Here is an 18,622-nt window from a genome sequence, read left to right on the forward strand (position 1 = left end):
AATGATCTTTCCTTTTTGGTTCCCTCCAAATCTAACGTCTCCGCCAGATTTAAGTTCCCAGCTTTGGAACATAGACCTTCTTCCCGTCATGTGGTGCGAACATCCAAAGTCCATGTACCATGACTGGTGTTTTGACTTCACTGCTAAGGGCATCTGCAACATAGATCATTTTCTACTTAGGTACCCATATCTTTTTGGGTCCTTTGATGTTAGTGTGCCTGAAGCTTTGTTTTAGCTTAGGTCTAGCACAATAATTTTCAAAATAGGATGTATATTTGATATCATGAGTGTGACCATAGTTAAAATGTGTGTGCAGTGGTTTATATTTGATTTCCATATCATCAACCGGTTTAGGAAGATATGGTTCCTTACCCTTAGGTGTTTTATAACCAATTCCTGTTCGATTATTTCTATTTACACCATAAATCATAGAGGCTATTTTGCTCCTGTTTATAATTTTAATAAGAAATTTTTGAAAACTATCATCATATTCTTTCAAAATATCAGATTTTAAAGTACTATCTGACTTAAGGGTTTTTTGTGTTTCCAGTTCCTCAATGAGTTGTATATTGTTATCTTTAAGTTCAGTATTTTCTTGTTTAAGTTTCTTTGTTTCAGCTAGCAGGTCGTTCTTTAGCCTTTTAAATCTTGCTCTTAATCTATTGTAACTTTCTAGAAGTTTTGATAAGCTTTCTTCAAGCTCTTTTCTAGTGAGTTCAGAAAATACCTCATTTGTTTCCGCTTCTGAATCTGAGTCATTTTCTGTGGTGGCCATGAATGCTATGTTGGCATGTTCATCTTCTGAGTTGTATTCGTCTTCAGATGATTCAGATTCATCCCAAGTAGCCATCAGACTTTTCTTCCTTTCAAACCTTTTCTTAGGCCTTTCTTTTTGCAGTTTAGGACATTCACTTTTGAAGTGTCCGATTTATTGCATTCATAGCATACATTACCTTTTCTGCTTGACCTTCTGTATTCAGAGGATTCTCCTTTGTATTATGGTCTTCTGAAGTTTCTGAACTTCCTTTGCTTGCTCTTCCAAAGTTGATTTACTCTCCTGGAGAGAAGGGACAACTCATCTTCTTCCTCTGATCCGGACTCACTTAAGCATTCTTCCTTAGCCTGTAGTGCATTAGTTTCCAATTTTTTAACAGATTTAAAAGCTATAGTTTTACCTTTCTTTTGAGGCTCATTTGCGTTGAGCTCAATCTCATTGCCTTCATGAGTCATTTTGAGTGACTCAAATATATCATGTGTCGTATCTCTGTTGGTGATTTTCTCATATTCTGCATGTGAGATAGCACTTAGCAAGATAGTTTTGGCTTTATGATGACTTTTGAATTCTTTCTTTTGATTATTTATCATGTTCTTCCTTGCTATCTTTGCACCTGCATCTTCAGGATGATTGTAGCCATCTACCATAATATCCCATATGCCAGGATCTTGTCCTAGAAAAAACTTTCTATCCTATCTTTCCAATATTCAAAATTTTCTCCATCAAACACAGGGGGTTTTGTGTAACCATTGTTGTTTAAATCATTTTCCATAGTGTTTTCCTTCTGGATCTTTCTCTAACATGGTTAAGTGTTTACACCCAGAACCAAGCGTTCTGATGCCAATTGAAGGTTGAGAAAACACTTAAAAGGGGGGTTGAATAAGTGATTCTTTTTAATTTGAAGGAAAGATAGACAGAACCCATTTATTTTTATCCTAGTTCACCTTCTCAATAAGGCTACCTCCAGTCCACCCTCAACAAGGTGATTTGCCTCTCTAAACGAGGACTTAATCCACTATAATTAGAACCTGATTACACTTGCACGGCCAACTATCATGACTCACAATACAGTGCACAAGCCAAACTTCCGGTGACTAACAATCATGCACAAATCAAATGTTTGTGACTAACTGACTTCTAAGACTCAACTAGTCCTAGACTTCTTGAGACTTCTGACCCAACTGGTCTCTCAAGGACTCAGTTACTACGTTACTTCTGATGACAGTGTATAGTGTTGCTTCTAAAAAGTTGTAATCACCATTGTGATATTTCACTAAGTTTAAGTACAAAGTTATGAACTTAGAGTATGAATATGAGAGTTTTGCTTCAGAGAGTTTTTCTTCACACTTGATGATTTTTCAGAGTAATAATGTTCTCGTGTGTCATTGTTGTTCTTTGATTCAAGAGATCATGAATATATAGCTTCAAGATATTTGCCCGTTAACTTCAACTCTTGTACGCAGCATTAAATGGTTTGTGTGTTATCTTAGCTTTTGTTTTCTCCAAGGATTTGCATGTGGATAGCTTCTTCAATCAACCTTGGGAATTTCACTTTTGGAGTGTTGCAGCCGTTTTACTAATAATTATGTCTTTAACGGTATTATTTTGAATCAATCTTCGTGATCTTCTGTTCAGCCTTGCATTTCAGCATCAGTTATAGATGTGTTCGCTGCGGTTTGGTGCAGTATCAGAAGTTGCCTTGAGACTTGAGTATCTCTTGCATTTATTCAGCTTTGCATATTTTCCAAGTTCTGATTGTGCTGGTACTGTTACATCTTCTGAAATCAGAAATATATAATTAGAGTACCATGTTTGCTTATACAAAATTTATTTCTTGTTATCATCAAAACACTAAAATATGATTAGAACCAAACTATGTTCTAACAGATTTCTCTAACAGAGTTTGTGAAGCGCTTTGGTGTAGTTTTGTAGAAATGATTCATTGATTTCAAATTCTTGCAATTACTTCCTTTATAGAGAAGGATAAATCCATTGTAAGGTAGAATAAGAAATACAAATTATAACTTTAAAGTCCCCAACGGTCATGGTGGGAATGGTAAATAACAATTACAGGTTGGACTGTCCTTACTCCATCCTATAAAAGTAGAGGTCACAGTTTACATTAGTACTTTTATACTCACCATCACACGTAAGTCATCCCTGATCTTCTAAGTCTTCATAGGCTTCTAATTTTATGTTGATTGAAGCATGTTGTAGATGATCAGAACTTGAGTCTTTAGGATCTAACTCTTTGAGTCTTCAGAACATGTTCAGCAGAACCTTGTCTTTAGAGTCTTTAGCACTAGGTCTTCAAAGGAGATATCTTTAGATCTTTAGAAGTTGTTCAGTAGAACCTCGTCTTCAACATCTTTAGAACATGAGACACAAAAGAAAAGCTTTAGAGGTCTCCAAAGCTTCCTTGCAAAGTCAAGATCAGAAGCTCTTGTACTAACATTCCTTAGAACCGTTGCAGAAGTAGCATTCCAGAATCTTGACTTCCATTGTAACATAGCACTAGTTTTCTTCCACAGTGTTGAGATCTGAACATGATGAAGTCACACGCCTTCTTACCAGATTCCTCACTCTAGAAAGAAACTGTTAGTGTATATGATTATTCTTTAAGATAACATATAAAGTTATCATCAAAACTTAAGGCCAGATGCATAACCAATCTTGTTCTTACAATCTTCCTCTTTTGATGATGACAAAACCATGTATTTTGATAGAACAATTTATACTGGATAATCTCCATAAAACTAAAATTCATAAAAGCTAACTAGCTCCCCTTGAATTCGTTAATACTTTAAAATTCATTTAGGCTTGTTTAGAGTCTCCCCCTAAGCCCAAGACTCACAAAATAAATTTTGAAGTACATAATGAAATATAGAGAAGGAATACTTCTCCATTGCCGTCTCATCAGAGTCTGACTAGAGTTGTCTGGTTTTCATCTCGGAACATGGCGTACTATCAAAACACTATGAGTATCAATACTATTTTAGAAATTTTCTTGATGCTTCACATCAAACATCAGAACTTTAACACTAGTTCCCAAAAGCTTAATCACACACCAGAAGGTTCCGAGCATCATGTCATCAGAAGGTTCAACACCTGAACTAATTCTTGGCAGACCATGTCTTCTGACCATGCCTTAGACCATGTCTTCTGACCGTGTCTTGGACCATGTCATAGAACATGTCTTCTAACCATATCTTAGAACATGTCTTAGAATAATTCTTCTGACTATCTCTTAGAACACGTCTTTAAACCATGTCTTTTAAAACATGTCTTCTTACCATGTCTTTAGAAGGTTCAGAACCTCTGAATATGTACCAGACAAAGAGAAGACTTACTACACTTCCAGAAAGTTCTCAACTTGTGAAGTATCAGAGTCTGATCCTTCAGAACCTTGGTTACAACAACTTTTATATAGTCGGGACTTATGAACAACTTTGTAAAACAAACAAACGTTTCTAGATCACACGTTTAACATTCTTTCAGATGGTTTACAACTTCTAAACAAAATTCTTAGTCATAGATTACCCTTGACTTGTTTCCAGACAATTTTCCAACTTGTGAAGCAACAGAGTCAAAACATCATACTTTCAGAAAGTTCACAACTTCTGAACAATAGGTTTTATGACCACATGATTACCTTACTTTAAGATAATCCACGACATATGAACATTGAAAGGTATCTGAGCTTGATTTAACCATATTTTTAGAAAGTTCACAACTTCTAAAATATATGTTGCATCAGAGCACACATGCATTGAATAAGAGTGAGCTTGTGGAATATCAGAGCTTAGTTTAACAACTTCTTTTCTCAGAAGGCTTATAAATTCTGAACACATTATAGTGTCAGATAGAAATAACTTCTTTGAAAAAATGTATAATATCATAGTTCAAAGCTTATCTGAAAAAGATTCGTTTTAGAAAGTTCACAACTTCTAACACACGAAATATTTTCAATCAGATTCTTTAGCTCATCAGAGCATCTTTCATGCATCTTGATCCTAATCATGTCTGCGGACGCCAACTTCTTGATCTCGTCTTATGACGCCAATTCCTTGGATTATCTGATGCCAGATGGTCTTATACCAAATGATGATCTTCTGATAGTTTAGCCAGATAACCTGTCTATGAAAACCAGTGAACTTTTGTAAAGTTCTTGAATAAAACATCAAACAATGGTTAGTAGCAAAAGGATTTTATATCATGTTTGGCATGTTTTAGCTTTGAGCATGAGATTAGATATCATCAAAATCATACTTTTCCTCCCCCTTTGTCATTATAAAAAAAAACTTTTAATAGACAAAGTAAGTATTTTTTATTGAAAAATAGAGGATAAAGATACAAATGTTGTATAGTTTAACATCATAATTTAATTTGATAGGTGCAAAAATAGCTTTATATGTTTGGGATTGTTTTTGGAAATAATTATTGGTGATATTTAGCATATTTGTTCCAAAGCACATAATGAAAGCTTCAATAATGATAAAAGGGAGTTATGAGATAAACAAAAGACTTTTATTGATGAAACAAAAAGATTACAAATAAGAAAACAACAACTAAGAAAAATGAGAAAAGAAACCACTCGACATAGTCAAACGTTTCACCTATTTCAATATTCAAAACATCAACAAACATTTTGTTTCTGACCCTATTAAGTATCCTTACTCTTGTGAAAATCTCAGACAACACTCTTCCATATGGAATGAGAAAAGTATCCCATTTCTCGAAGCTAGAATAGTCTCTTTTAGATAGTCAAAGATGGTCTTAGGAAGAAAGATGCGGTTTTTAAAAATGAGAAAGAACAAAAACTATTTGTCTTCACTCTTGAGGACTTCCATATCTTTTTCCCTAGGGTGGAAGTTTGACAGAAACACTTGAAACCACACTCTTGCAATATGACGAAGAATCAAAGAAGAGGAGGATTCCCTGGCTTGATTTACCATGTTCAGAAAGAGATGAGCGTAATTTTCATCAAAGTTGTAGTTGAACAAGTAATCGTCCACGGTTATGCCATCATCTTGACATTCAATAGCTTCAGCAATAGTGGTCCTGGTGATTCTAACAAGATGACCCCACAAAGAATTAATCCAAAAATCTTTTATAAGATTTGGAAAAATAGGTCCATCCAGCATGGCAAAATAATTCTGCCATTTTTGTGCTTTGACATGCCTTATGAGATTCTAACCTCTGGACTTTATTACTCTTAGATTAACTCTTCGTTCAGCAATTACGAGTGAAAGTTACTCATCACCCTATAATGTTATAATGGACATGATGGATCTGAAAAGGAGATAGAATTAAGGTATTGCAAAGAATGATTTAAGCGAAAGAAGATGAAGAGGGTGATTGGAACAAATGGTATAAATAGAGGGAAGGAAGCGTAGCTGAAATGGTTCAATTTTAGAGAAAAATCAAACTTCGAGATAAACAAAATAATTAATGACGTAAGGATAAGCATTAATTACTGCTACTATTTTCGAGAAACATGATGATGAACCGATGAAGACATAGTGAAACGGAAATGGATAAGACACGCTAAATATCATTATTTCTAATAAAAACATTTACCCAAGTGTTACACCCCAAAACTTTATCTCTCATTTTAATCCTAATTGGATTTGAATCATGTTCATTTTGCATATCTTAATAGGTCTTGATCAATGCATTCATACATATTATTGAACTTCCTATTGGCAAAAGATCAAGATCTTCTAGTTTGAGCTCCTCGCTCAAGGAGAATGGTAATATACTCAGCTAAGACAAATGATGATCATCTCAGCATCATGAAGATCTCCCTATCAAGTCACAAATTCATTCGGTCCTTCATACCCCTCAAGAAGCATGAAGAAAGGAATTTCATTTGAGTCTCAGTTGAGGGCTTATCTAAGCCAAAGTGTGAGATCTGGTCTCGATATCTCAATAAATTCTTCTCATACTCCTCAAGGAGCTAGGGTTTCACTATCTTTTGCTTCATGGTCATTGGTTCAAGATTGAATGCAAGATTCAGTTCATCTGGCTCAAATTAGGGTTTTGGTCAAAGTCAATTGTGGGTTGAATTTTTCACCAAAACATGATTTCATGATTCAAGATATGATATTAGGTGTCATTGTATGTATCATTTGTTATCTCAAAAGATCTCAAGTGGTTCTAGTTGGTGGAAGGAGAAAATTGATTCATCTGGTCAAAATCAACTAGTACACAAAATTTGACTTTTTGAGAAACTTTGTCAAATTAGGACTTTTCAAGTCAATATACATATAAATACGAGATTTGGTCATGTTTCATCAAGGAAAGTCAAGAAAATCATAAAATTGGTGAATTTAGGGTTTTTGAGAAAATTCTAAGTGCCAAATTTCATGTTCATTTGATGAGTTTTCAAGGGTCGTATCTCTCTCCTCAATGCTTCAAAATTTAAAATCAATGGATAGATTTGAAGAGCTTGCTTGATACTACATCATGTTGAAAATTTGAGTTCAAAAAAGTTTTATAATAAGGAGAAATCGGTACTTCAAGCTTTATTCCAAGTATAAACACTTAGAAAATTTCTAAGCTTTTTAGCATGTTCATTTGAGTGACTTTCTCAAGGCATTGTGATCAACTGAAACCTCTATTGTGAATACTCAAGGGCCCAAATTCAAGACAATGCTTGATGCTACAAGATTGCATAAGGAATGAACTCCAAAGGATGTGTGGATCAAGAGATTTTTGACCTTTAAGTTGTGATGTCAACTTGTTTCAAAATGTTAAACACTTAGAATTTGTCTAAGTGTTAACTCAGTTTTCATGAGTTGTTTTCAAAAGAATTTTTCATGATACTCGAAGCTTCTTCTCAAAAGATTCCCAACACAAAATTTGTTCTCCCTGGCACCATCTTTCATTTAACATAAATTACAAGCCATTTGATTCAATATAGCTAAAGTTATGGCCCTAAGAACATGCCTACATGTCCACGAATTGCACTGCTCAGAATTAGTGCATTTTTTATCATTCTTCATATGTACCTCTATTAGTTCATGTTGGCATGCGTGGATATGCATATAGACATCATATTATTTCTTTAGTCCCTAGCCTAAAGAGTGCCAACAAAAGATGTATCATACATGCATGAAAGAGAAGAACTTACTACAAATGTATGATGGAATACTTTTTTAAAAACTTGCACACTAAGTTTTACACAAAAGCCAGCTCACATGCACCATTCCACACACCTCATAAATCAATTTTTCTGGATGCTAAAGAGAATGACGCATGAAGCAAAGGCATCACGACCATCTTTCATTTTTTTCTCTCATGCAAAACAGTTACACCACTCTAACCAACTCTGAAGCTCATTCTATCACCTCTAACAAACACCTTCTCCTCTACATAAGCTCCCTCTTACTATAAACGAGATCAGATACATAAGGTTACAGAGTTTCTCCCATTGCCCGATCTTAAAAACCTCTTTTTCACTCTTCTGTTCAAGAGCACGATTCCTCTCACTTATCAAAGAGATATTCATGGTTCTTGCTTCCTCATTCATCATAATCAAGAGTAGAGGATTCTGTATGCATCATTCTTGATATGTAAGCATCAAAGAGCTTACATCATCTTCTTCATTTTCTTCATCTTCTCCTTCACTAAACGGAGTTAAATCCATAGTTTGAAGCAAGTTTAAAATCCAATGAGCTTTGACCTGTGTCTTGGAGGATATTTTGAAGTTGCTTGCATCATTTTCCAATCCTTTGCGTAAGTTTTCTGAAGATTTGAGCTAGCTTTGAGCAAGGTAAGTTCTTGAACCTTTTTTATCTTCTCCAAAGTATCATGCTAGTCGTAATGCCATGATAGGGCATATTGGGTACGAAGTCCTACTAAAAAGTAGGCCAGGCCATGTTTGCGCATTATTTATGGATTCCCATATTTTTTAGGGTTATGTTCATGCGTGATTTGATGACGATTGAATGAATATATGCGAAAACGAAGGTGATATTTGTGTTCAACTCGAATTTTTGAGTGAGTATGTGTTGGTGTTTCACATTTCTACAAGGTTGCACCTTCGTGCAAGGTGGCTGTTGGCTGTTGGCTCAGAATCTACTATCTACCCAATATTATAAAATTGACCAAACTCCCAATTTTAACCTTCTCCAAAATAAACTTTACCCTTGCAAAAGGTCAGTGAAGTAATTAACAAATTGAATATTTGCACTTGCCATGTGTTGTCTATTCATTCGTCTACTTTTACAATTGTGTACTTTCTTTAACATTTCCCTCCTCACCTTTCCTCTCTCTTCACGATTCAAATTATCATTCTCTCTTCTCTCTTCTCTCTTCTCAAACCCTAAAAGTGATTGAACAAGCAAAACCTAGGACACGCCTCCCCGCCGTCCAAACAGTTGAAGCACAGAAGATAAATCAGTTTTGTCATCTTTATTGATTTCTCATATCTTTGTTGTATTTTCATGTTTGAAGCTATTATTCAAAATTTAAAGGTAGTGTTTGAAGATTCAAAGGTATTCGTTTGGAAAATAGCTTTGAAGAAAATGTATAGATCTACTTTTGTGTGTCTTAATTGTGTTAACATGGATTTCAACTGGTTTGAAGCTATTATTTTATGGTTTATGATGTTTTTGTTTGGATTAATTTGTTCTGAGTTCTAATTTTTGTTTCACTTTGCTGTGTTCTTTGATTTTTTCCCATTTTTTCCATTTATGCGTGGCAAGAAGATACATCCAGATCCAGTAAATGTATTCTTTAATCTCATACATGGTAGAACGTGTCGGTACCGGTATTTTTGGTGTTGCTTATCAGGTATTTCTATTCTCTTTGCCAGTGCTTATTTAAATGTAAAAGGGGTTGATATCCTTTACTTCATCATCACTTCCTCATCACCTATTTGCTTTTACATCAAATATTGATGGATTTAGTTCAGTGACCATCAGATATAACATCAAACTTGGCTTTTGAGTTTCTATTAATGGTTTAATTTTTATTTCTTTTGATATTGACAATATTCCATTTTCTAGCTTTCATAATTGATTACAGATTTGAGAACCTCACTCTGTCATTGGTTTGTTAGAATGCACCAATGGCGGCGATCGACGACATGTACCAATTCCTTTCCGCGTGTATATTGTCAATTGATGGACGATTTTGAGACTCCCCTTTCAATTTTGGTACTCCATTATCATGTCATTTGATCATTTGATGTCAATGCAACTTTATACAGTTGTTTTTTTATTAATATACCAATGTTATTTTTGCTTATGTTGTTACTCTGTTATGAAATGGATTATCACAATATGTTGTTCTACTTGTGATGGATTGATCCTGATGTAGTATAATGAAAAAACATGTATGTTCGATAATTAAAAAACGAGATTTTTAAAAAGGCTGAAAAGAGCTTAATGGTAAATAGTTGAGTCCTTTTTACCTAAGTTAGGTTCCTTAAACTTATCTACAGTATCAATAAATTTGCTGAATGTTGTACACATTTCGTCCATTTTACTTTGACATTATCCAAGACTTTCATGAATGTCTTAAATTTATATTGATATCTTTGACATTATTGTTCATAATATAGGACTGCTGAATTTGTTATTTATAAGCGGAAAGAGATGAGAAAGATTAGTCAAAGAAGATTTTACACTTGTGATGAAGGAGTTTGAAGAGCTTAGCATTGATCAGTCTGGTATGCTGTCTGTTTCTGATATAACACTTGCTCAAACATCTTAGACTAACTTATTTACAAGGAGCATTGATGCTCCTGTGATAAAGTGAAAGTGATGGAGTTAATCTAGAAATTGATGTGTATAGTGCATAACAAACTATAAAGTTGTTTGCATTTTTATTTTTTACCCACTCATATTACACTGTAAAGTGAGGGAGTTAATTTAGAAATCGATGGTGTGAAAATGCTTAATTGAACTCTTTGATATATAGGAACGGAAATGTTCTAGCCACGTCTTTGTAACTCTTTCTTAGATTTACTGTTCTTTCTATCTGATTTTGGGAAAATGATAACAACTATGAGAGTATTTGTGTTTTCCAGGTAATAAAAGTGATGCCAAGTCTCGAAAACTTTCAATTCGCAACCAACTTTCGCTGTTGGTTGGAGATAGGGACGATGACTTCACCATTCCCTTAGGTAAAAACTTGAAGAAAGTGAGTGCAAAATTCTTAACAACTTCACAAAGGAGAAATATCAAGAGACAAAATTATCTAAATAAAGTTTCTCAAAGAAATGATTCAACTTTTTTTGCAACTATATGAGCATTTGAGATTCTTCCACCTCTTATAATACTAGGAATATCTATATTAACTGGTTATTATGTATAGCTTTTACCTTAAGACATGATCAATTTTCTCCTGATTTCTGTAAATATTTCAAGCAGGTGTTAGAACCTTGACCAGGTCAATACTATATACCATAGACTATAGTTTAATTTAATTGAATATTTTGGTGTAGATTTCTTGTAGGAGTGTTTATGTATAGTGTTATATTTTGCAACTTTTGTGTGGTTGAAGTGTGAGGAAATTTTGTCAGTCTATCTTTGAAATATTTCTTTAACTGTGGTATGTGATTCTTTTAAAATCTTATTTTTTTATCAATTCTACATGGTCTTAAGAAAAGTAATATCTATATTTTAATTTGTAAATGCTTGTGGTTTGGAACAAACAAGTTGCGGTATTGTTGATATTATGTGAGGAAGGTGCTTACCTCTTGCAATGATTTGCATCAAAAGAAGCAATTAAGTTACATTATTGCACGTAATGTAAGTCCTAGATTCTGTCCTATTGCTCTGAATATGTCTACGGATTTTCCTCTTGGTGATATAATAGATGTATGTTACACATCAGTTGTATGGAGTGGAACTATGAGTGGGATATCATAAACAATTATAAGTTACGTGAAGGATATCCACCTTAATGTATACTAATCTACAAAGGACTCCCCGTACATGTTTAGTTTTTGCATTAATGTCTTGAGATTAGAGTCCTAATTAAATTATGATCCAATTCGATGAAAGGATGTGTAAATGAATCGTGCTCTTTTTATTTGATGTAAATATATTAGTTTTCTTGCTTGCATGTGTCTTTTCATTTTTAAGATTTTTTTTTTTTATGATAATTGTATATGATTGTTAATCAATTGGTTCTAATATTTTATAGACCAGATGAATTTGGTGTCCGAAATTTAAACCATATAAATAACCTGCAATACCAGTATGATGAGTATATCCTCCGGTATCCTTGGGAGCTATTATTTGCTAAAGCAGCTTTTGAGGTTCTAATTTGTGTCATTTTGTTTCCACTCAACTTTCTTCCATTATACTTTGTACATGTTAAGTTTTGTAATACTAAACTAATGAAATCAGTTAGTAGTTAGAACAACTAGCTTTTGTTAGTTTGTTAATTAGATTGTTAGAAGTTAGTTAATACCAACAGACTTTCATTTATATTCATGTGTTTGTTTGTAAAATCTTTATAAAGATAAAAGATATTTTACTTTAATTAGATTGTTAGAAGTTACACTATTGTTTTTGACACATACACCACATTTTAATGCATAAAACATACTATTTTATTTGTTATTAATTTAATTAACTTTAGTTTATGTGCATGATGTTTTACTTTGTTGTGTCATATACGGTGTAGGGATAAATGGTGTCAAAATAGCACACCCCCTTTATAAATTCATTTAAAAATTATATTTTGTTTAAAATAAAATATATATCAATTAAAATTGAAAATTATTTATTTAAGTAATTTTCACGGGACACTATCACCACAATATTTTTTTTATTTTAATCAACAAAATATTATAAATATTTATAATTAGCATAAACTCACTATTTTCACGGGACACTATCACCACAATACCTTTTTTATTTTAATCAACAAAATATTATAAATATTTATAATTAGCATAAACTCACTATTTTCATGGGACACTATCATCACAATATCTTTTTTATTTAAACAACAAAATATTATAAATATTTATAATTATCAGTGATATTTGTAAATATTTATAGTTATTAGTCATATTTGTAAATATTTATAGATATTAGACATATTAAATTTATCATGTTGGTGATTTGATAAATATATATTTTTTAAATATTTTCAGTTATTAGTGATTTTATAATAACAATTATATAACACTAACAACCTAACTTTATCGAATGACCTAAGATATGAATGACTATTGTATTTCCATGTTCTTTTTTTCCATAGTTATTATATATAAATTCATTTCATCTATATTATATTTTTTTAATCTTAAATTAACCTTCCTCATTCGAGTTTTTAAATTTTTTTTTACGTTTGTAATACATTATTCATCTTAAGATTTGACTTACCCGTGCGGACGCACGGGTCTTCTACTAGTTTGAGTTCAAAATTTTGATATGGCGCAGTTCCATTGGTCCACGTGATGGGTGGGGCATTTCTCTTGTTAATTGTTCAATTTTGTTTTAATTTTAATTTGGCAATTTTTTTTACTCCCATATAATTTCTTATGACAACAATTTTAGATAATAATTAAAAAGAATTTATAAAATTAATTAAAGAAAATATATAATTTAAGGAATAAATATTTAAAACAAAATTTAAAGTAATTTGGATATGCATATCCGAATTAACTAATATCCTAAATTTTCTTTCGGATATGCATATCCGAAGGATATTTTAAGAATATTAGGGGTATTTTTCACCCTATATGGTGGATACATAAATTGTCTTTTAATTTAGATAAGCTTAATTGCAATTTTGGTCCCCCTTTTATCTTTTTTTTTTTTTGGTTTTGGTCTCCCTATTTTAAAATTCAGAATTTTAGTCCCTACATTTTAATTTTTTTGAGGATTTTGGTACATTTGGCCTGCGTTAAAGCCTTTTCCACATCTCTCTTGTTAGGCCTATTTGCTTGCTAGCATGAATTTAGTTAAAGTTGTTTTGCGCTACACCCCTCTTGCAGCGATTTAACATGCCACTCGCCCAAGGGATATGCTTTTACCATTATACTCTTGCCTAAAGTTACTAATTTTCAAAAAATATGTGTTCTACTGTAAATTTAAGGGGTATACCAGAAATTTCAAAAAAATATCAAATTATTAGAAATTTTCGTTAGTTTTTAACAAAAATTTCAAAAATATACCAGAAATTTTTTAAAAATTAACGGATTTTTCGAAATTTCCCATATAATTTTTGCAAAAAAAAATATATATATATATATATATTGTACTACCGGAAATTTTAAACTTCCGCTAGTACAATTTTTTTTTTTTGCAAAAAATATACCGGAAATTTCATGCTTCACCCCCACTAACTTATTTAAGGATAATTTTGAAATAAACAGATGTGGAGTGTGGCATGTTAAATCATCCCTCTTGCAGCATGGGTTCCATTTTGCTTTCTCTTGCATTTGGGCTTCAAAACTCATTTTCTTTGCATATAAAAATCCATAAAAAATATCTTGGATACTTTGTTGAGTTTAGAGATTTGTCATATTTTTTTCACATTTTTTTTATTTAATGGCAGAATTAATAATATCCCTTTTTGTAAAAGGTGTTTTAGGTGATGTATGTCATATTGTGAATATTGTTTAGAAGTCTTTCTGAATGCTTTTTGAACCAAAACTTTTACCTTGTTTAGGTACTTCAATGCCTGATATATCATGATGATTGTGAATATTTTAGTGTGTCTTTGATGATTTTTGCTATGCCATTTTGTGAAGCCTTGATGCATGCCAAATGCTTGATTGTTGAATGTGTTTATGAGGGGATTTATGATGCACTTCTGCAACATTTTTGGGATGTCTTTTAAGCATGTCAAGGGTTATGTTTTTAACATGTTTGGGTGATTTTTGTGTAAATATTTGAATTCATTTTGTTTTCTTTCTTGGAGTGAACATTTGTGATGCATTTTATTGAAGCTTGCCTATCTCTTTAACCTAATTGTTGAGCTTTGGTGCTTTGAATCTCTCCATGCTTTAATGTATGTTTGGTGTGGAATATATATATATATATATATATATATATATATATATATATATATATATATATATATATATATATATATATATATATAGGGGACGACCCAAGTGAGAACACTGGGTTATTATGAGAAATGAGAACAATGAATCACGACCATTAAATTTTGATTTTGTTGATCTTAATGGACTTGACCAATCAAGTCCATTAAGATCAACAAAATCAAAATTTAATGGTCGTGATTCATTGTTCTCATTTCTCATAATAACCATTGTTCTCACTTGAGTCATTCCCTATATATATATATATATATATATATATATATATATATATATATATAGGGCATATTATATGAGAATGCATTTTTTATATGAGAATGTGAGAATGAATCTGAACCATTGAATTTTAAAGTAAATTGTGGAGATTATGGGTGAATCTTTTTTTCTCTCTCCTAAATCATTTATTTCAAAATGTAGGAGAGATAAAAAAAAGATTCCATAATTTCCACAATTTATTTTAAAATCTAATGGTTCAGATTCATTCTCATATGATATGTCCTATATATATATATATATATATATATATATATATATATATATATATATATATATATATATATATATATATATATATATATATATATATATATATATATATATATATATATATATATATATATATATATATATATATATATATATATATATATATATATATATATATATATATATATATATATATATATATATATATATATATATATATATATATATATATATATATATATATATATATATATATATATATAATTTGAACGTGTTAATTCTATACCAAAAAAATAATAGTAATTTTTTACTTACAAAATTATGATTGTCCTAATTGATTTTAATTTTGATTTTTCTTTGTAGCACATAGTGATTTCTTCACTTGGCCAAAAGGAATGCAGTAATATGTTGTAATTAATTCAATTAACAATACAGATTTGTGTTCCAAAATGACAAAGTAGTAAAGTGAGTAAATATTAATAAATGCATGTAATAAAGTCTCACATTGAAAGATTCACTCACTTTAAAAGCCTTTATAAGAGGATGAATATCGTCTGAAATTTAAACGGTTTTACACGGTTTTCAAAGATACTTGTCAGAAACTATGGATATTCCATGAAAAATACTTTTTCTACATATTCAACCGTTCTCTGGTTGAAACACGCTCCTACAAGTTCCAGCATTATATTAATTATTTAAGTGACAATGAACGTAAAGAAGTTTAATATAGGGAATATTGTAATGTTTAATGGGACCCATTTTAAAATATTTGATGGGTTGTATTGATATTTGAAAATGTAGTAGAGTTGTTTAAATAATGTATAAGTGTAATATAATATAAAATAATGAGTGAGACCCATTTAAAGAACCCAAATGGGTATAATGGATGTGGATGCTCTAAAGAGTTAATATCATTAATTCAACAAAATGACAAAAGAGAATAAAGTGTCACACCACATGTGGTGGTCCCAAGCATTATGTCACTTGTCTCAATCCTACAACCACTCGCCGGTGTTGCTACCGACACTGAGTCTGGAAACTTGGGCGTAAAGGCGACTTGTAGACGGAACTTGAACACTTAGACACATCGCGGCGTTAATGAGGTGACTCCGATCGATATTTTCTAACATAATAAACATGATGAAAAACCGCTTTACAATTAAAATTTCTTGCATTACTGAGACTAAGGTGTGACATAGACAAAAAAAAAAGGAATTAATAGATAATAAAAAATAAAATCCATCTATGAAGAAATTCATTTATATATGAATGGATTCTCAATAAGCCCAAATATATTATTTATTAAGATATATAATTGACTTGCAAAATTTAACTACTTATTCCATTCCACACAATCAGTACCAAACCAACATGGATGGGATTTCGTTATAACCCACTTGCAAGTATCGTAATCGTCTCTAGAGGCTTTGTATATATCAAACCAATGAAATCCACCCGTCCACTGAAAGGAGCAGAAGAATAATGTGCTTCCAATAATATTATTTTTAAATTTAAACCTAAAACTCTGATCATAATGAAGAAGTTGAACTCCGAGATCATCATCTCTAGATTTGCAATGAATCGTTAAGTCCAACTTACCTTCCAACCCGTTCACAATAATCACTTCAACTCCAAAAACATTATGCATCGATAGTAATATCAACACGCATATGAAAAGACATTCTTTGGTGAAAAGAGCCATTACACCTTTGATTAATTTTTTTTTCTTAGGAATACACTCTCTCCATTCTTATTTATAAACAAATTTTAATTTTTTAAATTTATTAAATAAATGATATATTTAGACTATATAAAAATTAGATTATCAATTATTAATTCAACCTAAAAAATTAAAATTTATACATAAATAAAACTAAAAAAAGTACTACTTTTGCTCTTATAAATAAAAATGAAAGGAGTACTACTTTTGCTCCTATAAATAAAAATGAAAGGAGTACTACTTTTGCTCTTATAAATAAAAATGAAAGGTTAGGAAAGTTTAAAAAATAACATTTTACAGGGCTAATAGGGGCAAAAACATAGATTTTTTATATTTAAAAGGGATAATCTAAATAAATAAATAAATTAAAGGGGGATAAATCGAATATCATCTATATGATAAGGGTAACGTATATTCATCCATTTATAATATAAAATAATATTATTTATCTAAAATTTGATTGAATAATATAAAGTAAAAAAATCTAATTGATGAGTACATTGGATGAATTTATTTTACTTTAATATGGTATAAAGTAAGAAATAAATTTATAGAGAGTAATAAAGATTAATATAGAAAATCAGATATTTAAATATATTAAATAACAATCTTTTATCTAGCTTTAATTGTCTAAAATATTGACTACAGATATAAAATAAAAGAATCATTGAAATTGACTGTTTTATTGACTGAATAAGACAAAAATATTTCTAAAAATCATTCTGTATATATCAATAAAGAAATGATAGGCTAACACCCATAGGGCCCGTTTGTTTAGGTTTTTTTTAAAAATGATTTTTATAATGTTAAATAATTTTGTATAAAAAAATTTTACAAAGAAATTTTTATAATAATTTTAAATAAAAATTTTTGTTTGAACAATTATTCTTAAAATGTGATTTTAGGTATTTCATCTATTTATCGGTAAAAATTTTGGTTATCAAAATTTCAAAAAATCACTTAATTTTGAAGCTATTTCAAATAGATTTTCATAAAAATCATTTTTAAAATACAACTTTTTAAAAAAATTTGTGATTTTGACTAAATTATGATCTTCAATAATGTGTGTTTATGTTATAGGATGTCAAAATTAGTGTTTCATTTTAAAAAAACGAATATAAAAAAACTTGTAATATTTTGAAAAACGGATTTGAAAAATCTATTTTTAAAAATTCAAAGAAAAAATCCATTTTTTTAAAACTGAAACAAACCGACCCCTAATACGGTTTTCTCTTTAATTATTTTTTTTTATTCAAATAAAAATCTGTGTCATACTTAAAATTAAGCTTATAAGCTATGTTTTTTGTGTCACTACACTATAGCATACCTCAATATCAATAATTTTAGTTAGTGTACAAAATAATTAAATAATGTTTAAGAATATTTAATTTGGTAGTTCATTGATTTTCTTATTTAAGTATATTTTAGATGTTTATCGATATTGAGTGGGAAATAAAAAATTATAACAAAATATAATATAAATATATAAATAATTTTTCAATTTATTAAAATCTTAAAAAGATTAGTTGATATGAAGTGTTAGAAATTTTGTAGGGTGAAAATAAATTTTTAATAAAATTCTTGCATGTTTAGGTATTTA

The 18,622-nt window shown here is 30.6% G+C and overlaps 1 long non-coding RNA gene across 1 annotated transcript; it reads left to right on the forward strand.

Moving 5' to 3' along the window:
- Positions 1-8,903: 8,903 nt before the first annotated feature.
- LOC131622049 (uncharacterized) lies at positions 8,904-11,610 on the forward strand. Its single transcript, XR_009289751.1, has 4 exons — positions 8,904-9,574; positions 9,843-9,939; positions 10,347-10,454; positions 10,815-11,610. It is a non-coding gene; the product is annotated as an uncharacterized LOC131622049 (long non-coding RNA).
- The last annotated feature ends 7,012 nt before the right edge of the window (positions 11,611-18,622 follow it).

Source organism: Vicia villosa, unplaced genomic scaffold (genome assembly GCF_029867415.1).
Source record: "Vicia villosa cultivar HV-30 ecotype Madison, WI unplaced genomic scaffold, Vvil1.0 ctg.000024F_1_1, whole genome shotgun sequence".
Lineage (NCBI taxonomy): Eukaryota > Viridiplantae > Streptophyta > Magnoliopsida > Fabales > Fabaceae > Vicia > Vicia villosa.